Source organism: Bacillus rossius, chromosome 1 (genome assembly GCF_032445375.1).
Source record: "Bacillus rossius redtenbacheri isolate Brsri chromosome 1, Brsri_v3, whole genome shotgun sequence".
Lineage (NCBI taxonomy): Eukaryota > Metazoa > Arthropoda > Insecta > Phasmatodea > Bacillidae > Bacillus > Bacillus rossius.
In genome coordinates this window covers 351,242,905-351,251,129 of record NC_086330.1, presented here as the reverse complement: position 1 = coordinate 351,251,129, position 8,225 = coordinate 351,242,905, and the positions used below count along the sequence as shown (strand labels likewise).

The 8,225-nt window shown below is 36.1% G+C and overlaps 1 protein-coding gene across 1 annotated transcript in view; it reads left to right on the top strand.

Moving 5' to 3' along the window:
- Positions 1 to 885: 885 nt before the first annotated feature.
- LOC134528222 (insulin receptor-like) overlaps positions 886 to 8,225 on the top strand; it is a 119,660-nt gene continuing 112,320 nt past the window's right edge. The window contains exon 1 of the mRNA XM_063361640.1: positions 886 to 1,141. The gene's annotated coding sequence lies outside the window, so the exon portion shown is untranslated. The remainder of the gene's footprint in view (positions 1,142 to 8,225) is intronic.

The window sequence follows — 8,225 nt, the reverse complement described above, 5'->3', positions numbered from 1 at the left end:
GTGAGAAGAGGAAAGGATTTCAGGCAGAGGATTCTGAAATTGGATGAATTGAGGGGGGGGGGGGGGGACTTCTTGCCATCGGGCGGAAACCCAATCGCAAGTCAATCAATTAATCAATCAATCAAAGACGGAGACGTTCTTAGTCACTGTCTTAATTTAGCATGTACTCGCCGGCTATAAAATAAGCCGCGGCTATGCCACATAAAATTCTATTTCAGTGCACACAACGGAAGAACGGTATTCAGACGATCTTCGTAACGGCCGCCTTGTGATGATTGCTTGAAGCTTGATATTGTTTTGAGCTGAGTGTATTAATTCTAAACAGAATTTTATTATAATGGATAAGAGCATGAAAAGCTTGTAGTTAACATTCCAGACGTGCAGACAATATAAATTCTGTCCCCTGACAGAATTAAATATATTTTTGACATTACAGCTTGTTGTTAAGTTACCGTAAGAAATTTTCTTGATTAAAATTGTAAAGCAAATTTTAAGTTAGTAGATTTTTAAATACAGCATTTAGTGGTTATCTTTTAAGAAACATAATCTGTGTGATATGAGTTGAATTTCATGATTTAACGGTGAAATTCATGTGTTTATTATCAAGAGTAACAATAATTTCTCTGACTAAGCTGATAATTTTCTTTTACCTTAACTTCAGCATTTTCGAAAACGTTTTTACGTGTAACCTTTCTTAAGAACGCGAACTTAAGTTCCTCACTAAAAAAATGAGTAGTTAAAACACTCGGCGAAATGTCGCTTGGTGTTTTTAGCGTGGCATTCCTCACATCGCGCCGGTGGAAAGTGAGAAAGGCCGATAGCTCCGGCGGAGGGGAGAGGGTTCTCGCGACGCCATTGGTCGAGATGTTGCGTGGCTTTGGCAGCGTGACTGGTGCGGCCAGACATCAGCAGACTCAGTCGAATGTTTGGAGTTGGCGCGCGCGTAACGGTTTGTTTACAAAACAGGCGGCGTATTATTTTTTTTTTTGTCGAGCGTGCTGACGCGTGTTATGTTGTCTCGTAAAATTACGTTCATGTACGCTCGTTGACATTGCAGACGTGGTTTTCTGTTTTGTATTTTTAAGTCAGTGTGATACATCCCGAGGACAGGCCACACTTGTTTACATTACAAGAGTTCAAGGTAAAAAAAAAAAACAAGAGCTAAAGTCTGTGTTGTAGGCTAACTTGTCTCAAATTTGACAGTTCTCAAAATTAGTGTTATCCATTTTCCAACCATTTGCAAAGCAAAGTACGATGTTGTTTAATAACACTGGAAATCACATGAAGTTGTTTACAAACACTGTTGACAGAACCAACAGTGGGAAAAGTATTCGTAGACCATTGGTAAGTACCTATTACGTTTGAGAACTGTCAAATTTGAAACAACTTACATTATTTATCGAGCCATTTTTCGAACAATGCATTAGTACTACAAATGTTAAATGAAAAACTCTTGTTCGATAACAGTACATTTATATGCACATAATTAAAATTATAAACTTTTGCAGTGTTCGGCATGTGACATTAGTGTGTGTGTGTGTATATACATATATATGTAAAAATGTCACGCGTGAAATATAATAACAATTAAAGAGAAACAGAAATATTTTAAAATTACTACATTTTAATAAACTGCCGGGAATTCGACAGGTAAAATAACCGATCTACTGCAGAGTTTACTTTAATACTTTAAAACAAACGTTTTGGATGTGTAGAACAAATGGAAAACTGCTTCTGTGTATGTAATACTCAGCGAAAAAATATTAAAATATTTATTTGCTGTAATGCGTCTTAACGGGGCTAATTGGGATCTAAATCTATTAATGTTGATAATAAATATTTTTTTTTGTGATCTTCAAAAGTTACTCGCAGTTGGTGTAACAAATTGATTTTTTTTCAGTACTATATTTATATATGTATATATATAATGTATATTAAATGCTATATAGGTGTATATATATATTTTTTTTTTGCTTCATTATTACTTAATTTGGAGTAACACACACACACACACACACACACACCTATATAGCATTTAATATACGGCCCGGCTTTGTACATTTGATCAGAAGTGTTTGCTGTAAAATAACGAGCAACTCCAGTTACTCCAAATTAAGTAATAATGAAGCGAAATGTGCGAATGAATAAGGTTCAAGTCCTGTAGTCATTGAGCTCGTTAGAGACGGGTGAGAGACGACAGTATGCGAATGGGACAACTAAATACAAACGTCCGCCACGTTTCCTACCCGTGAATAATTCGGGCTTGAATCCACTGGGAATTAGAATCTGGATCGGCAACATTATATATATTTTGAAATGGACTGACAAACTTGGTCTGCCGGTTCATAACGGCAAAATAGCTGAAAACATAACACACGACTTATGGTCTAAAGTTGTCTTTGAAGATGGGGCTGAACAACAATTTTATTGTCAACAATAGAGATAGTATTTATGATAGAACATTGATCGTCTGAATTATGTTTAACTGAATGATTTTCTACTGCTACCGCACATTTTGCCGCTGTAGTAAAACTTTTTTTTTTTGGAATAATGGTGAGTAACGCCTTTATTTACTACATATGATTGTTACATAATAGTACCTTTAATTATGTCAATGAAATAGTGGCAAAATACGTGGGGGATTTAACATAATCCAGACACTGTGTGTTCCATCTAAGTACTTTATTATTTACACAATAAAAATGGTGAGCTTCAAATTCAAGACTTATACCAATCTCGGGAGGCACTTTAAACCAAAAGTTATATTATATATATATATATATATATATATATATATATATATATATATATATATATATATATATATATCAACTTGTGATGAACCTGCAGTCGAAGTAAGTTCGTTGTTGGCTATCAGAGATACAGGATACATAATTTAATTTTAATTTATTACCTATGGTTTATTGATATTCATATCGAGTTGTTCATTTCACTTTGTCACTACCATTTAATTGAGGTATTTTCCTGTAAAATTATTTCGATAGCTCTTTTGCATGTGTTGTTGAATAATTTTGTTGCCTCCCCCCTCCCCATTGCCATTAGCTGTTATTCAAAGTAAAATTGTTTCAAATCCAAGCTTAAAAAACGGTAATTGTTCCTTATGGCATGTGCAATTTTATAACAAATTATTAAAACAAAGAAGTTGTGTTTGTTATGCAAAGCTGTATAATTCCCAAATTATTTTTGATTTTGAAATTATATATACAAAACTTTGAGGAACATTGTTCCTGGTAGCAATTGTTCTGTGCAACAAATCCAATTTTATTTTAACGTAAATAAAGTAAGCAGTTGAATGTGTTTGTGATTTGAAACTGTACAGGTATATTTTTGATTTTAAATATATGCATTATAATAATCTGTAGTATAAACTGGATACGCGATAGGGAACATTGTCGGTCTTCAAATAACAATAGATAATGATAAAAAAAAATGAAATAACCAATATCGCGAAATGATAGGTAACTAAATAGGAGTTGGCTGATCTCACCTTGCTCATAACAGAAGTGCATCGAATTTTAAATTTGGAAATATCTGTTACAAATTCACTTATTGTCTACTCACTATCGCGTCGCTTGAAAGATTGAGCTGATTATTAAATTCTGTCTAATTTTATTAGATGACGTTTGAAGGTTACAGGGGAAGTAGGTGAGGAGATCATGGTAAACAAAATTGTTTTCCGCGCACGAAGGATCGCCATTATAACATTGTTTACATAAACTTTTTTTTTCTTTACGTCTCGCCGACTGGAAGTCGTTACGAAGCACGATTCGGCGATGTCGGGTGAAGAATTGGCGAGAATCTGTGTGGCAAGGAATTTTCAGAAAAATTGAAATCAATGTGGTCTGGTCGGGAATCGAACCCAGGTGCTCTCCCTCATTTACGAGCCAGAGAATGGATGGCTTAAGGGGCCCGCCTAGTCAGGGGTGTATTTGCGTTGTGTGAGCCAGGATTGTAAGTGCGACGCTTACTGGTACTTCAGGCGCGGTGTCGCCTCTAAGCGCGAGGCAGTCCTTCCCGTCATGCGAACCACAGAATAATTTGTGTAGTTCGTCAGTCTGATACAAATGCAGGACAGTTCTAATATTTTTGTGTGACAAACCTGACGTCACATCAATCCGATAAAAGTAGAAATGTTTATACAAATTAACTGTGAAAACAAACGTTCAGTGATTCTAATTTCCTAATAGAAATGCAAAATACTTGTCGCCTTGTAGTAAAATACATTATATTACTGTTTGTTTAAATTATAGTGTTGGTTGAATAAATGTGTCAATTTTAAGGCCAAATTTTAAAATAGATTAGTTTGAACCTGACACTAATTTAAAAATAAGTATTTTAATGTTGATTTTTTAAAAATAAAATATACTCATTTAAAAATCTTTATATATCCGTGCGAAACTGGTTACATCAGTTATTTAAAAATATATAAATTGTTTTCCCAAATATCACAAACGAAAAAAAATATATGCTATAATAATATCGTAGGTACTCACATTTTTAAGGACGTGTTGCTTCAGCACATACACCTATAGAATACGCTAAAATGCGAGAAAAAAAATCCGTTCAGCAATTGCAAAGTTATGTTATATGTTACTATTTCACATGAACTATACATTTTTTTTTTCGGGATGAAAAGTTTCCTATGTCCTACTACAGAACCTAACGAAACTAACTATACACAAAATTTAATTTTCATGAAAACCCGTTCAGCCGTTTAAGGAGCTGATTGTGAGTACATAGTGGTAACAAACATACATACACACACTTTCGCATCTATAACATTGGTAAGGTTATTGCAGGGTCATACATTGCCGTTGGGTCATTTGAAAGCATGAAGCTGCTGCCATGCATTTGTTTCTGTAGTGTTTTGGTTCCCAGCCTTTAACACATTCCGTCTACGCCTACGCGGGGGGGGGGGGGGGGGGGGGGGACTTGCTCCCAGGGTCTCCAGGCTCGAAGCCAACGAACAGGAAGCCTGTGGACAAAATAACAGAAAAAAAAATCCGTGCGACCCCTTCCCCCTCCTACTTCCAATTCTTCCCTTGCCTTTCTCCTGTACCCGTTCACTAGCCCCTCCCGTATTCCATCCCCGTGAATCACACGGCAGCTGTTGCGCTCCTCTCCAGCCCACAGTCCTCCTCCCCTCTTCCCTTTTACCCCATTTTCCCCTTTTGTTCTCCGCCAGGCATCTGGGGAGCCTGCACCCCTCCCCCTCCTCTTCTCTACTCACACACCCCTCCGGGAACCTCGGAATGAAGTGTGCCAGGGACTAAGGGTCGTACAAAATACAGGTTAGTCGGGTTGTTCGTTTGTGCCACAAATCTTAACCCACCAGCTATTTACCAAACGTTATTTTTTCGATCTTTAGAAGGTAACACTGATCGTGATTATTATGAACACTTAATGATACTAGATTACATTAAAATAATAACAATTAAAAAATTGTGCACGCGGAGTCCACGCACGACAGAAGTGAAAATTCTTGCTTTTTAGGTAGGTATAGATACAGATGAATTATTTCCATTTTCGATCAAACTATCCACATCCAAATGAATGATAATTATAAACTCAATTGCACAATTCAATAACTCTTTTCCACACGAATAAATAAATTGTAGATTCTTTAAATAAAATGAAATTATTATGGCAGCTTCAATCGTTAGCCGTTTACGAAAACCGAGGAGTAGACAAACACAAGCAGCGTTACGAGAATTCCGTAGCATCACCGCTGCGTCATTTCTACCTCGCCCCTTGCCGTCTTCTCTTCCGGCCGTTACAACTAGCATTATGTCATGCTACGCTACGTACCTATCCCCCATTAGACCGCTAGCGCATGCGTTGGAGTGGCATCGCCGCCGACGCATTCTCCTCCTGTACCGGTTCTCCCACCACGTACCTACCTGACTGCGATCGGAATTTTCGTAACGCTCGAAAATTGTTGTCCCCTCAGTAGAACAGTTTCACTTCAGAAATAACATTTATTGAGAAGATTTTAAACGGAACTCAAAATGCAAGAGTGCTATCGTAATTAATTTACAAAAATAGCCCTTAATTATAGTAATGACAAGAAAATGAAATAACAAACGTGGCTGGTGAGACGGAGCCTTATAGGCAATATTAGTAAGTTATTTGTTTAAATGAGCCATCTTTTCAAATAACTCTCTAACTAGCGCAGTAATTTTCTTTACAGTATGAATAGTCAATTTTTTTTTTGCCGCATAAGTTGTGTAAATAATTCCCTCCCATGTTTGATTTTTAAATTTTTTTTATTTTGAATTGTTATATTAAGGCTATTCATGATTGCGTGGCAAAATTGTGGTCACAGCTTCTCATGATTTGGTGCAGGGTTGGAATTTTAAAACTTTTGAAAAATGCCTTTAACTCATTCAAAACTATAATTAATTGGCACATAAACAGTTCTCTGCTTAAAGTCGAGTTCTGGGGCATTCTGTGTGATTTTTTATTTATTTTTGCTATCTGTGATGGAAATACAGGAATGATATAATGGAAATAATATATTAAATATAATGAAATATATTTCCTCAAACCACTTGATATTATATTTATAATATTCTGAAATTGTGCGTGTGTTGTGTCCGACGAAGAGGCTACAGGCAATACACTCACATGATAAACGCTTGTTAGTTATTTCAGTAGATCTTTAATTTGTATGGGTCTAATTTGTAAACATAAAACAATAAATAAAAAGTTGAAACTTAGACGAAATATGTTATTTTTAATTACGTTTGCTATATGTACTCTTAATGCAGTTAACACACATGATATGCATGCATTAAAAAAATCTTTGCAAAAGTTTTGGAAAAGTTTCGTACTTAATAGTTTAAGTACTTAATTGCTATAACTGAAAGTTTTACAAACTATGTTAGTTTACCAAATAACCCAAGTACGTATTCAGATGGACAGCTCAATATGGTTTTATAGTGACTATCTGCCTCGTGGGTTTCACACAATTTCAGAGTAATTTTAGGTTGCTTAGCTCAGGGAGTAGAACAGAAGATTCTTGTAGTTCAGGACCTCTGGCCCTGTCCCTCGTTGATTCAGGACATCTGGAACGAAGCTAGGAAGGTGACTATACCACTTCGACTTAGGTGACCAAGCTATAGTCTTGAAAACTGCGGTCTTCTTTCGGATTGGCTGAAAACTCCTAAAATAGGATAGGTCTCACCGACGATGACATCAGGGAAATGTCTCAGGTCTGAAGAATTCTTGAGGCACTTAACATCGACCAACGCAGTACGCGGTTGTATATTAGGACCGTGACGACTACCTAAGTATGATTAAAATGCATACAGACGTCCTACACTTGGACTCCAGATGAAATCTAGTTTAAATAGTGGTCGTCGCTCATATTTCCTGTCCCTGGACCATCGGGACCGCCCCACGCACGGGAGACCGTCTTGCCACGTCCGAAGCCTAATTTAATTTCATTCGCTGGCCAAGGAACAACCATCCTAACAGAAACCATGGAAGACTCGGAAATTCCTACTTGGCGAGCTTAGCAAAGGTGTAGGTGAATATAATGACATGTGGATTGCTGCGTAGCATAGCTGAATACGTAATATTTAATCAAACAAGAAAACTACGCAGAGTAACGAAAACCAAAGATAAATAATCAAAATGGAAAGTTTTAGATAAAACTTGTCTGGCTAAGTACTGGGTCGCTCAAATACAAAAACTCAATACTTACTGTGGCAATATAAATTGACAAGTTAACATATTCAAGATGCAAATAAACACAGATTTATGAAGTACCAATAACAAAAATAACACGTGAACATGTCCAATGTTTACATATTTCAAGATCTTTATGGAAAAAAAAGTTTCAAATGGGACGAGAGAAGCAAATTTGTATACATTACCCAACGTATAATGAGTGAACATGACACAGTTAGTCGAGCAAAAATTTTAATTATGAACTATTTATCTGACTTTTCACAATTAGCAGATAATTTGTTCCATTCACCTTGTGCAAAATTTAGCAACCACCTTGGAGTCCTGACAGTTAGACCACTGTAAAATAACTGGACATAAATGTTTCTAACATTTATGGAGAAATACATCTTACCAAACTTGGGCAAATGTCCTCAAAAATAATACTCATCTGAAATGAAAATAAAAAGTAATAAGATCAAATCTCACACAATGCAAAATTGGTTCTTTCAATGCCAGATAGGTTGAATTAA